This window comes from Simochromis diagramma, unplaced genomic scaffold, assembly GCF_900408965.1.
Source record: "Simochromis diagramma unplaced genomic scaffold, fSimDia1.1 OVJJ01000171.1, whole genome shotgun sequence".
Classification (NCBI taxonomy): domain Eukaryota; kingdom Metazoa; phylum Chordata; class Actinopteri; order Cichliformes; family Cichlidae; genus Simochromis; species Simochromis diagramma.
In genome coordinates, this window is record NW_024387222.1 from 1,305,894 (window position 1) to 1,320,404 (window position 14,511).

Here is a 14,511-nt window from a genome sequence, read left to right on the forward strand (position 1 = left end):
ACATCTTTCAGTGGTGCATCTCTGATTTTGGCCATTCTTCTATAGCGAGAGAAGCACAAATTACCTCCTGTGTGAGTGTAAAAGGTGGAATTTCTCCAGAAACCAAACTTTCGTTGACAAACGTGGAATGTTTTTCCACTTCTGCAATGTTTGCGTCTTTGCTCTCCGGCAGTTTTCTTCTTCATGTTTTTCCCTGTACGTCGCTGCTGCCTCGAGGTCAGTGCAGTCCAGCGGCAGGATCTCCACCACAACAAACAAACCCGCACGGACACGAACATCCCTCGCAAATAGCTACAAAACATGTGCTTTTTTTGTGTCTTGTGTGTTTCTGTTGTTTGTGCTCGCTGAAGCCTTCCTGCGGCTGTCTTTAAAACACACTTCAGGTCTCACGTTCAGCTTTTTGGCCGAGGCTGTCTGCTGCTTCACTCTAATCTACAGAGTCGACCTCATTACATGAAATCAAACTCGACTGAGACCTTAAATTCATCTGGATCAAAGTTTTACAATCAGAGGCCAGATTTGCTTTAGTCTTAGCACAGTCATTCTGGGTCTCTGTTTAGTCACTTCCTGTTTTATTTTGAAACACTATTGAGCTTTATTCCCTCACCTGCATCTACTCACTTCCTGTTTTATTTTGAAACACTATTGAGCTTTATTCCCTCACCTGCATCTACTCGCTTCCTGTTTTATTTTGAAACACTATTGAGCTTTATTCCCTCACCTGCATCTACTCACTTCCTGTTTTATTTTGAAACATCATTGAGTCTTACTCTTATCTGTTCCACCTCTCACTCTTACATCTCAGTCTTTGTTCCTGTTAAGGGGAGTTCTTCCTCCCCACCATCACCAAATGCTACTCAAAGGGCACCATCACATTTTTTTCACATTGGAAAAATAAATAAATAAATATTCTAACGCCTTTATTTTACCATTTAAATCCCCTTGAGGTGTTTATTGTTGTGAACTGGCACATTTGAATAAACTGTCCTCGCCTCTCGGTGTCCTGCTGGGATTGGCTCCAGCCTCGCGGTGACCGGAGCTGGCCGCGCGGCGAGGAAAATGGATGGATGGATTGAAGTGAATTGAATGTGTGGCTGCAGGTTTTACCACCTACAGACTGAACTGATTTAACTCAGCGAGGCCCTCATTGGTCCCCCGTGTCCCCCCTCCCCTCCTCTCCCAGCCTGTCAGTGTTGAAGCCAACACCTCGATCCCAGGCTACAAACAAACCCACTCGAGCCAATCACCGTCTGTGTGTGTAGCTGTGTGAGTTTTGGCTACAACCGCTCAGCAACAAACACCAACTTCAGGAAAATTTAGGGAAAAAAACATTATTGGAGGCCCAAAAATAGCAACAGACCCCCCGGTGCGGTAAAGTTTGATAGATAAAAGGCTCCGCCTGGGGCAAAGTGTGATGACAGAGTGAGCCGGTTGTTCCCGCCTCTGTCTGTTCTGACAGAAGATTGAAAGTCTTAATGTTTCTACACGGCTTTCTGCTTATCAAAATAGAATCGGTTCAAATGATTTCCTCAAGACAAACGGCTGTAAACGAGGCAGACACTCCACTTCTTACAGTGTCACTTTTGAAAGACTGTCGCCACTTTCGGGTGCCTTCAAAATCAGCTCCTGACAGCTGGAATCAATAATCAATATGCAGCATTTAAAAAAACCAACAGTAAGTGTGGGAGTGGGAAATAAAACGCTTCCTGTCAGTGAAATTTGAAAAAGGTTTCTGCTCCTTTTACCTGCCTCGCTTCAGTCCAAAAAAAGGCGTTATTTATCCCACAGGGGAAAAAAGCTGAGGTAAAGTGACTCGTGCACATAATAATACAACATCTGAAAAAGTAGTTCCTTCCCACATAAAAATAACAGAGGAACACTGTTCACGTGAGGCGCCGGGGATAAATTACACCACAGCTTTGAAGACCAACTGCGCTACAGAAGCCACAAAGATCCAGAGCAGCGTAAAAAGTTATTCTTCCTTTCAGAAACGCAGCGTACTCTCTGCTTTATGCTGTATTTGAATCAGACGCCCAGAAACTGAAACTCTGATCTCAGATAAATGAGAAACGGGTCGCAGCGCTCTGCTCAGCACTAATAAAGACGGATTCCGGTGAAAACACAATAAAATAAACCGTGACAGAGGAAAACCTCGATGCTGACCTCTACTGCGTCAGACAGGAAGTTCTGACAAACGCTTAAACGTCACGCTTCCTGCTCGACTTTGTGGTCGGTGCCCGACGATGTGGCGCTGAGGCACGGGCACTACCTGGTGTTTGGGTAACAAATATGAGGCGGTGTGTTCGCGTATTAATTATTAAACATTTCTAAAGAAGATGATGCTTCACGCACCGTAGACAGTGGAGTGAGTTTGGTCTCATTACTGGTGTTTGGCTTGGAAACAGTCACAGTTGAAGTTATAGCGCTACCTTCAACCTTTAGGCTTCTGTCACTATCACTGCATCTCAAGACGCGTCAGTTTCTCTGCACATGGTTACTACAGAGTTTGCAGGCTAACGGCATGCTAACATGCTCAGAGGTTAAAATGCATGGGCTTAGCGTGCTAATTAGCACAAAACCCTGCAGCAGAGCGTGGAGTGCTTTGGGTCTTACCATCTCCATGTTCTGGAATCCAACACGATAAATGAAGGACCCCAATGGACTTATCAATCACACACTAACACCTACCCCTCTTTAGTCTTCTTCTGACTGCAAACAGACTTGAAACTAGAAACTGAGACTGCAAACTCATCGGAAAGTGTTTGCTGAGGTCACAGATCTGAGCCGGTTAAGTTGTGCTATACAAGTAAAGCAGGTTCAAAGCCTATTGGCTTCATGATTCAGACCCAGTGACCAAAATTCAGATGGAAGAAGTTATAAGGCTTTTCACACACTTTAGCATTCTGTTAAAAGCTTCTGTTCCAAAGTATAAACTTCATAACAATCATGTTACTCAAAGTCTGGATGTAATGAAGAAGCAAAGAAGAAGAAGACCAAAAGAAGTTGATGATGAAGAGACTAAAGCAGTCAAAGAAGATGAAAAACCACATAAAAACACAAATAACTCAGAAAAACATTAACTACAGTAATATTTTCATCTTTCCACCAACATCATACGGTTACAGCGGGTCTTCTGTACAGACATGACGTTTACATCAGCTCAGGGTTCAGACTTCGCCAGGAGTCGAGGTGCACTCTGATTGGTTACCTGAAAACTCGACACAGATTCTGCTCGCATGTGTTTGCTGGAGGTGTTTGCTGGAGATGTTTGCTCCATCAGTCTGCTGCAGCTGCTCTCTCCACCCCTCTGCTCCAACCCTCACATCAGAACAGGTCGCCGTTTACAGAAATGAGATGTCCAACATGATAAAACCCAAATTAAACGGTCCTTTTCCCTCAGTTCATTCACCAGCAGCCGCTGCAGAACAGTGAAACAGGAAGAGTGTGGCTCCATCAGCGGCGCTGGGGGGTGGGGGTGGGGGGGTTGGTGATTTGGACCATGCGCGGGATGATAAATTAACACGAGCAGCTATCTAAACCCTGGCACTTTGCGGCGGCGGCCGCAGACTCGCCCGCTCTGCCAGACGCTCGGCTCTGGCGCCAGTTATTGCTGGAGGCCGAGTTCTGCTCTCCAAATCAGTTTGGCGCTCCGACGAGTGAGCGTGGCAGGTGAACGCTGGAATCCACCAAACGCAGCTGATGGAAAACCTGCTCCAGATAGAAGTCACACTGGAACTCTGGGAAATATGCGGCGCCGACTAAAACATGGCAACAGGAAACTGAATTTTCTCATTAAACCTCCAACAGGAGTCGATCGGCGTGCACCGACTGTAACAGCTTCATCGCCGAGGCCACGTTAAAGAGAGGGCTGCGCAACACCCCCCCTCCCCCGTTCTCAGGGCCGTAGCTAACCATAACACTGCTCCCCTCACCCCCACCCCCATCCATCACATCCATCTGTCTTCGTACCCGCTGGTGTCTAAGCACAGACACACCTCCCTCTTCAAAGCCAGCCGCGAGACATCATCTCCCCAGCGTGTCCGGAGTCTCCTCCAGATTGGACACGCTTGAACCTCCTCCCCTGGGAGACATCCATGAGGCATCCTCGCCTCCACTGGCTTGCCTCCACGTGGAGGAGTGGCGGCTCCGCTCTGAGCCCAGCCTCCCTTCAGGTGAAGCTCGTTTTGGCCGCTTCCCTCCTCGTTCTCACTCCTGTGGTCAGGACCCAGAGCTCGTGGCCATGTGCGAGGGCAGCTCAACCAGTAAAGACAGCTTCACCTTCACCACAGCCTCCATCAGTCTGCCAGTCGCCTGTTCCACTCCCCTCCACCCAGAGTGGGCACTCCACCCTTTTCCATCAGAGAGCGTGGGCCAAACCTAAACAACGACAAACGATGACATCATCTGTTCATATGTAGAAGCTCTATAGTCAGACACTCGGGACTCTGGGTTCTCCACAAACTCCTGGAGGAAATTCTCCACCTTTTCACTGCTGGTTGGTTTTTCTCCACCAGCTTGTGTCTAATTTTTACCTCTTTGATGCCGAGCAGGCCGTAACGTGAGTAACATAAAAACAGCTCAGCGTGTGGACGGAAAACCAAAACTTCAGGCTGAAAGACACCGAACTGCTCTCCAGAGTTAATAGAAAACAAGAGTGGGCTGCTAAACCACTCCGAATGACAGCTTTCGGATTAAACACAGTCATTTAATCCTTTGTTCAGATGAAAATATTGATTTGGTGCTGCTCTGAATAAACTATTAGAAGCATGTTTATACTCTGACAACAGACCACAAATCACAGCCAGTGAAAAACGGTCGATATCACAGCAACAAGAAAAAAAATTGCATTCTGTAATTAATCTAAAAGCAGAAATACAGACAGAAAAGCACAATTTAACACACACCAGTCAATAAAATCCAAATTTGAGACCTTGAGAGGAGAAACTGCAGCAGAAATAAACTTGACCGTTTTCCCCCGGTGCTGGTCTGAGAGCGATCGTTCGGCTTAATCAAAGCCGGCCGCTCGTCAAAATAAAAAAGTCATTCAGGCGTTAAGCAAAACATACTAGAAATTAAACATATGTTCCCGTTCTCATTCTGCTGTAACCGTAAGGCCGGTCTGTTGGACAGGAGGCCAAGGTAAACGGGGGATGAAAGAGACAAATGCCTGCTGAGAAAATGAAGAATGGGAGGATGAAATGAAGCGAGGCGCGTTCACAGGTCTCAAACATGGAGAGGAGCGAGGGCTCCAAACATCGGCTCGTTTAAAGCTGCTTTCGCTCTCGCGCTCCCTCCTTTTCCATTTTACACATGAGGTTAGGGGTCAAAGGTCACATCAGCAGGATGATACTAATAAAGAGAGCTAAAGAGTGATGGCATCAACCAGATTATATTAGGGAGTCGTAACGACCGACGGAGCAAAAACAAATTTCTGCAGCAGCGCTAATTGATGTCCCCGGCTCATCTGTGTGTGCGTGCACGTGTGTGTGCGTGTGTGTGCGTGTGTGTGTGTGCACGTGTGTGTGTGTGCGTGTGTGCACGTGTGTGTGTGTGTGCACGTTTGTGTGCGTGTGTGTGTGTGTGTGTGTGTGTGTGTGTGTGCGCGCCCACCATCCATTGTCCTGTCTCACTAATCACAGCAGCTCTGGGCTTCATTTAATCAGTGGAGCGCGGCGTCCTGTAATAACTTATCAACAGTCGTACCTTATAGATGAAGCCTTAATTGCTGACATGCTGCAGAGCTGCTCCCTCGCTGTCATCATCATGATGCGAAACACCGAGCGGCGAGACGATCACAGTCACTCCCGGGTCGCCTTAATCTTAAAGAACATTCATTTATTTCCATTTTGTCATTTTTAATAAAAAAAAGGTTTTTTTTTTCTTTTCCAGTTAAAATTTCTTGATTTGAAGTTGCCTAATTACACAGAGCTCCTGATGCTGCACCACATCTGTGTTATTTTCTATTGTGGTCCCATCTGATTGGTCCATTAATCAGTTTTACCCGTCACCTGTAATGGGCTGATGGGGCTCTGTCGTCACCCCGCCGGGCGGCGTCGAAGCCTACGTTTGAGAGCGAGGCGACGCAGGGTGTTAAAGGCGATTCCACAGGTGTGTCTGCTGTGAGGCTGACGGGAGCTCGGGTCAGACGTGGCGTTTGCAGGCTGTGATTGGCCTGAAGGATGAGGCTGACTCAGGACCATGGCTAAGAGTGAGTGAGAGTGTGGGTGGGGTCTGTGCTAGCTTCCAGTCTGAGGGGAAGAAGCTGTTTGTGAGTCTGTGGGAGTGAGACCTGATTGACCTGAGGCGGAGTCCAGAGGGCAGCAGGTCAAACAGGTGGTGGGCGGGATCGATGAGTTTTATAGTGTCCAGCAGTTCTGGTTAACGCGGGCGATAACCAGAACAAAAAACAAAGAAAGAAACAAAAAAAGCAACATTTGACAACTTCAACCTAAAGCGCTCTATCTATGCAAGATAGCATGGGTGCTGTGTAGGAGTAAAGTCAGTTTCACTTCTGTCAGGCCACAGGGTCTTCTGAACTCTTGACCTCGCGATTGTGGCTCAAGAGTTGGGAGTTCGCCTCGTAATCGGAAGGTTGCCGGTTCGAGCCCCGGCTTGGACAGTCTCGGTCGTTGTGTCCTTGGGCAAGACGCTTCACCCGTTGCCTACTGGTGGTGGTCAGAGGGCCCGGTGGCGCCAGTGTCCGGCAGCCTCGCCTCTGTCAGTGCGCCCCAGGGTGGCTGTGGCTACAATGTAGCTGCCATCACCAGTGTGTGAATGTGTGTGTGAATGGGTGGATGACTGGATGTGTAAAGCGCTTTGGGGTCCTTAGGGACTAGTAAAGCGCTATATAAATACAGGCCATTTACCATTTAACGCGTCCGCGGTTTGTCAGCCTGAAGGCAGAGCGCCAGGTGAGGAGCCGGACCAGGAACGTGTTTATCGGGGATTCTGACCTTCACTGTGATTTCTGCCACCATTGAGCCTCAAACACCTGAGAGAAGACGCTCGCTAGAGACGGTGTGAGCTGCGGTGTTTGCAGGGACGCGCTGAACAAAAGCAGTTTTTCTGGACTGGCAGCAACACGTGAACACTCGGATAAGTTTCCCCAGTTTCACTGAAAGTTGGGGATCTGTGAGCGCTCAGAGGAACATCAGGCTGTTGTTTTCCTGCTGAAGTTTCTGAGCGGTCTTTGAAAGAGGCAGCTTCCTACAGCTAAACCACTGACACTCACCAATTATTTCTCAAGCTAGTTATTAAAACAGAGACGCGTCTTTATTCAACAGTCATGGGTGTAAAATTCACTGTAGTCATTTCTTCTGTCCCTGGACTCAACAAAGCTCCTCGGCTTCAACCAGCAACAGGAGACAAGTTCGAGTCACAGTTCAACCTGGTTCAACCTGCACTCAGTTATGTTCTCCGTGCAGAACATGTGGAGCGTCTGTCTCTGCAGATGTTTGTGTCTCGTTTGTGTCGCGTTTGTTTCTTTGTAGCTGTTTCTTGTGTCTCTGTAGCAGCTGTGCAGTACTCGTCTTAGCGCCTGACTCTTTTTTTTTTGTGTCTTTGCAGTTGTTTGTTTTCTCTTTGTCGCTGCATCTGTGAGCCTGCTCTAACCTGTGTTTTGTGGTTGTTTTTCATCTTTTTGTAGTCAGTTTGTGTCTTTTTAAGGAACTTTTAGGTGAAGCTCAGAGGGCCCTGACTCTGGGCCTGACTCAGTAACACGCTGTTTGCGTATGTGAGAGTAATACAGTTTTGTTGTGGCTTGTCAGCTGGTGTTGTGATTAAACAGCTGATTGAGCAGCTGTTCGCAGCTGAAGAAGACATTCAGCCGTTTGTCCTCTTTGACTCGAGACCTGATGGATTAATCTGTGTCGAGCTCAGAGGAGCTTAAACGGAAGCCGCAGTGATGTTCGGCGTTCTTTCAGTCTTTATTTAAAGTCTCCACAAACACAGCGAGCACACTGATCAGACACTGTGGGAACTCTGGCTGCGTACGGTCCTGTGATGCAGCAGCTCGTAGCTCGACCTGAAGCGGTGGCTCAGTCTCTCACAGCACGGCGGGGACTCTTCTTCACAGCGTTGCTTCAGGTTATTGAGGTTTCGTGTATGCACAGCTCCGTGAAGGTCCAGCCTCTCGGTCAGGCTGACATCTGCACTTTGCAGCACCTTTTGTGTGATCCAGGTCAGCCCAGGCTTTATCTGTGGGTTTGACTCTAGAGGACTTTGGAGAGCACCTCACGGTCCACTCGGTGACTGTGAGGTGCTCAAATCATCAGCCGCCCACCACCGTGCTGACAGCTGGTGAAGAGGCTTTCTCCTGGCAACGAGCCATAGCTACTCAGTCCTTTCATATCTGTAAGGTCATGAACTTTAACCTTTAAGCTGCTAACCGAGGCCGCAGGGTGAATTTGCTGGGACGTCCACCCAGGTGAAGACTGCGACACCTGAATGTCCTGCAGACTGAAACCGTTTGCACAGAGCAGCTCAGACCTGCTGATGATCAGTTACTCGATACTGTTTGACGAGCAGCAGCTGGCTCCGCCTGACGGCGGGAGTTTACCCACAGGTCACCTGCTGTTGACGAGCCGCTCTCTGTCCCACGATACAAAACTGTGTTTGTAATCACAGCGACCGGCGGCCTCGTTTAATCTTCGGCACAGTTTTCCTCTTACACAGATTAAGCGAGCGCGCCGCGGCCGCTCAGGTCTGCCGCTGTTCTCTCACAGCGTGTCCCAGTTCCCGGCGGCACCGGGCGGCCTGGAACGCCGACTCGGGATCAACGATGCTTTTTAATCCCCCCGCGCTCGCTCGCTGCTCTCTGCCTCTTTTTGTTTGGCTTTGTTTTCATTTTTTGCCGAGAATCATCCGAGTTCTTGTGACACTGACATTTGTGCCGCCGAACATTTGACAGATTTTAATGTGTTTTTTACCCTCCTCCCCCCTCCTCCCCCCTGTCCATTTCAGGTGTGAATAAGATTCGCCTCCATCGCCTCCGCCACCGCCGCTGCTGCTGGAAACATAGAAGAGGAGAAAACATGAAGAATGGAGCAACAAAAGAAGAGTTTCTCGATTACCTAATTTTTTTTTCCCCTGTTCTTGTGTTTTCAGATTTTTTTGTTTTTTGTTTTTAATCTCTTGATTGTCGCATCCCGGCTCACGCACAACATCCTCCTCCGTCACGCCGTCAGCGACCTGGAGCGACCGCGGTGTAGATGTGACGCTCGCACACAAAAGCACGAGTTTGAACACGACAGAGCCGCTGCTGCGCTTTGCTGTGGGCTGCACCCAAATTGAAATCTGAAGAGCACGAGGAGAAATTCAGGGTCACGATCTGTGAAGATAATTGAAACCCCCCCACCCACCCCACACACCCACCTTTACAGTGGATTTCAAACTGCCGCTTTCAGTTTTACAGTAGTATTATAACACAACACCGTCGCACAGGCGTCCTGCAGAGAGCCGTAAACAGAGTCGGACCCTTTAAATGTGTTTTGTCTTCAGGGGGACAAAATTCAAACATTCCCTCAAAGAAGTGAAGTGGATCACTTCCACTCCCCCCGAGAATAAATCCACAAACGAGCCGGAAAACAAAGCAAGTTTAAGTGAACCGCAACAACAAACATGCCTGAAAAAAACAACTCGTGTCCCTTCAAACCTCAGTAGGATTCGTTTATTAATTCCTCAGCGCACGCTTTGGGTGAATTAAACGAACAATTAGTATTTCACTCGTGCAGCATATCAGGATTTATTCCAGTCGTTCTTCGTCCTTGTCACAGCCGTCCGCCTGCATCATTATGCAACTCTTTATTTTTCCACCTAAGTCGGAGGAAGTCACCAGAATGTTTTATTCAGAGTGTTTTCTCTTCTTTTAAATGATTGTTAAACGTATTTATTGAATTGCCGAGCTGCAGCTGGAGCCTTTAACTGCCAGTTTTCAGCCTTTACGTTGGCTCAGCGCTGCATTGTGAGACGAGCGAGTCCTTCAGCGCCACAGAAACTTTCTATATTTACTTCCTTTTGTTGTTTTTCCACTGGAGTGTGGAGTTGTCAGCAGCACCGTATTAAAAGCTGCTTTGGTTGGCGTGATGGCGCACGAGGCTTTGTTCACGCGCAAGCGGACGAGTTTATTCATGTTTTCCATTTTCCTCAGATTGGTTGGTGCGTGAGAAACGATTCGCCGGCTAAAGGAACGCCGCGTGATTCAGTCTGAGTGCCGAGGAAATTTTTTTATCCAATGTTAGAAATTAAAAGAAAACATTTCTCTGTTAATCGAGCTCCAACATACATGTTAAATTTATAACTGTTAGACTTCAGTGGATCCTTCTCATTTCACGTTTTCATTAACAACACCTCTGAAATATGTTCGTGAGTTTAACCTTGAGGAACTTTTTTGTCCAATCAAATGGCCTGTTACTTCACTTCCTCACAGCTTTAGGTGAATCACCTCTGTTACAAACTATAAAGACTTTAGTTTTCATTGTTGGACTCTACAGCTCCTCCCCTTTAAGGGAAAGTTCTCCTGATTGGCTGCTCCTTATAGCGGGAAATTAGTAAGGTGGGCAGGATTGTCTCCTTTCTATGACATCACACAGAGCCAAGGGTAGAAAAAGCTGTTCAGTGTTATTCATATAGCACCAACCGTCCCCTTGCAAAGTAAAGACCTACAATACTACAGAGAACCCCAACAATCAGACCACCCCTGTGAGCAGCACTCTGGCAACAGCGGGAAGGAAAAACTTCCTTTTAACAGGAAGAAACCTCCAGCAGAACCAGGCTCAGGGAGGGGGCGGGGCCATCTGTAGCATCACAAACGCCGTATTTTATGGAGTTAAAGGCGGGACTGACGGACGTGGCCGAGGCGGTGTTGTGTGTGACCCGTGTTGCCGTGGAGACAAACCGGAGCACTGAATGTGTGCCTGCAGCAGCAGTACAGACCGACAGGGTGGATTTAAAACAAACAAACAAACAAGAAAAAAAAACGAACAAAAACGCCGAGTGCCAAAGCTGGGATCTGCTGCATTCTCACTACACTTTCAAAAAATAAGGGTTCTTCTTCGTGTCGTTGTAAATAGGATATATATGTTTGTTTGTTTGTTTGTTTTTCCTGTATTGCTACAGATTTGTAAAATTTTGCGGGAAAAATTTTGTTACATTTTGTAAAATGGGAGCAACTCGTCCCCCCAAAATCCTCCTGGTTTTCTTTTTCCTTTAAAAAAAAAAAAACCCTCTCTCGGCTTTTTTTTTGGTTTATTTTTGTTGGACTTTTAAAAAAAAATCTAGTGCCAGCAGTGTGTGCGTGAACACTTTTCCTTTTTTTGTTCTTGGTGGGGTTTTTTGCTCTTTCCCATCTCTCTCTCCTCTTTTTGTACTGAACCAGAGTGGAACCACTACAAAAAAAGGAAAAACAAGGAAAAGAAGAAAGAAAAAAAAAGACGGACCAGTTGGCAATACTTCAGTCACTTGTTCATCTCACCGGCACTGGACTTCCGCCCGCCACTTCCCCGCTGAGAGGAGAGGAGAGGTGGGAGGGAGAGGAGGGAGGAAGAGGGGGGACTTCGCTTCACATCAAATCAGATTTAAAAAACAAAACGGAGAAAAAAAAAAAGCACCTTTGGACCTTTTTCCTTTTTTTTACTGTGCTGAAGTGAAGTCAAGTGCTATTATTATTATATTATTATTATATTATTATTATTATTATTATTGTAGCCACTGTCTGGAACCCTTTTTTGAAGAAAAGCAAAGGAAAAAAACAAAAAGAAACTTAAGCCAATCTGCACTTCTCGTTCCGACGAACATGCTTGTATGACCAAGTGACTGTCGTGGATCTTTGTTTTCAAACCCGATAAGGAACAAACTGAGTATAAAAACAAAACAAAACAGTCGAGAGACTTGAAACGGTGGCAAACGCAGAAGGATTCAACGGTAACGATCACGCAACTTACAAACTCGACAGTAAAAACCTGCAATCAAGACTCACGCTGCCTGAATCATACTTTGATCTTTCTCTCTGTTTCTATCCCTCCTCCTTTTCTTCGTCTCTCTCGTCTCTCCTCGCTTTCTTTCATTTTTCACCGTTTTCCTTCGTTTTTCTCTCCCTCTCTCTCTTTGTCGTCCTGCACACCATCATACACACCTGTAATAAACAAAAACAGACAAAAAAAAGATAAATAGCCTTTTATTCGATACATTACTACATGTTGGCTTGGTAGGATTAGTTGAAACTAGTTCCATTCCTACAAAAAAGAATAATAGTAAAAAACAAAATATGAGCTTCTTTATGTATTGCTTCTGCCGCTGTAGTGTCCTGGTCAGATTTAAAGATGATAAGACTACATATATCTGAAATACTGTATTTACAAATGCATACCAGGGCTGGCCTCAACGACACGACTGCAGGGGGAGGTTTCCAACTCCGTCCGCAGGGCGGCCTGTCGAGCTGTCGGGGGTTTGGCGGTAGCTCCGACCGCTCGTCCGAGGTGGTTAAAATGCTTCTTTGTTTGCTCGAAGTCTTCGCAGTTCTTTAAACTTGTAGCGTTCAGCAGCACTGAAGCTCTCGCCGCACAGCTGCAGGGCCTAACAGGAGTGCTGGCAGCGCGGCGGAGAGCGCCTCCTGGTGGATGCTCAGCCTTAGCACGCTTCCAAGAGAGTTTTATTTTTGCAAGTGTATAGTTTTAATTGAATATTTTTCTGATGAATGATTGAATGTAATTGCTTTGGGGAGGAAAGTGGGTTTACTGTCTGAATGTTGAAAGAGGAGGGAACCGAGCACACTGGCACCAAAGCAAAGGCGGTCCTGCAGAAGTTAAACATGATCGTGTGGGAACTAAATTTGCTCGAACGCTTCCGCTAGCCCAGACCGGTGCCTCGAGCAAACCTTTGGCCTCAGTGACGTTTGACACGCCACAAGTTCTACTGTAGTCTACTTTCAACTCTATTAAGCTTTATTTTGTTGATTAAAATATTTTTGGCCAACTTTTCCACATAAATTTGCACTTTTTACCTTCAAAGGGACGAAGAGCGATCTTGTCCCGTTTTTATGTGAATGTGTAAGATGCTAAAACCAAGGATCAAAATAGCCGTTAGCTAAATCACAAACTTGTGCTAATTACAATTGTTAATTTAAAAATCTAAATGTAGTTCACTACGAGTACCAAAGTACCAGGATGGAGTCGCTTGTAATGGAAATCAGGACCACCAGTTGATTTTTAGCCAATAAGAGAAGGCTACATCAGCGATACTGGTGATGTCATTCTGGCTTGCTAATAGCAGCAACTTTAATTTTGCTGCAGCTAGCACAACAATCATGGTTCACTTTTGCAGTTTGATTCATAAAAAATCCCGATAAAAAATTAAAGCACCTCTAAAATAAGCCTTAAAAAGCCTTTGAAGCTAACTGACGGCTTGTAGGTTAGCAGTCTTAAAGAGGTTTGTCTCAAATTTATGCTAGTTTATTTTTAGCGCACGCTGACGAGTGGCGGTGTGCAGCACCCAGGTGGCTTGTAAATGTACGTAATCGACAATCGCGATTAAATGTTGCAATCGTCGTTTCCTGTGAGCGTAAACTTGGGGAAAACTGCCCCGGTCACAACGAGGGGACGAACAAACCACACAAAGCGGCGCGCAGTGCGACCGGTGTGCTCCGTCCTTCCTTCGTTTAAACTTGCTCCATTGTATCGTTGCGAGCGCCTGGTTTCCTCAAAAAAGCCTTTTATGCAGCGACAGTCAAGTTTTGAAGAGCAGCGAGGTTCAGATGTTTGCGGGGTGGGGGGGCGACGTCGAGGCTGAACTCCTTTACCTTCCCTGAAGTTCGCTCTGATGATGGCTCTGTTGTTTTCTGTTTACCGGTTTCAAGCACAAAAGTTAAAGAGCAACGCAGTCTTCTGGTTTTCTTTGATATATTTCCATCTCTGAAATATTGATATTGCATCAGAGTTTCAGAACTAGATTTTCTGAACTAGACTCTGGACTTTGAGCACGTCATTCCTGCTATCAGAGCAAATCTGCGCTCTGATCCAGACTCCATTGTCGAGCAAACTTCAAGGGTGTTTATCCGTCCTCAGTCTCCAGCTGTCCTCAGTTTTGAAATTCAAGTCGCTGTCACATGTGAACCAAGAATGAAAAAGTAGAAAATAGGCTGTAGAGAGCTGATATCTTCTTCATTTGACTGCTTTTTCAGCTCACTTCAGAAGCTCAGCGAAGGAATTTTAAGACGTGAGACAATCAAGACGTGACTTCTGCAAAAGTATTTTAGTTTTAGAGAAACCTTCCGCTGTTCGACAAGTTGAATCAGATCCAGTTTCTGGAAGTTTTGCATATGCAAATCACCAAACTCACTGCATTCTTTCAAGCTGTGTTTTTAAATCTTGGTTCATGTGTGAAAAGAAGTCAAATGAAGGGATAAGTGCTCAAACGCTCCTGCAAAAAAATGCACAAAAAATTTTTAATCAACCGAGAAAAAAAGACTTTACAAAGCCAAGCATCACTTTTGGGAAAACCAGGTGCTCTGATTGTGTT

At 46.3% G+C, this 14,511-nt stretch overlaps 1 protein-coding gene across 4 annotated transcripts in view; it reads left to right on the plus strand.

The window, feature by feature from the left end:
* The window catches only part of LOC120746619 (zinc fingers and homeoboxes protein 2-like), a 122,126-nt gene extending 110,649 nt beyond the window's left edge, over positions 1-11,477 (plus strand). For all 4 annotated transcript variants that reach the window (XM_040052043.1, XM_040052044.1, XM_040052042.1 and 1 more), the window contains one exon: positions 8,962-11,477. The gene's annotated coding sequence lies outside the window, so the exon portion shown is untranslated. The remainder of the gene's footprint in view (positions 1-8,961) is intronic.
* The last annotated feature ends 3,034 nt before the right edge of the window (positions 11,478-14,511 follow it).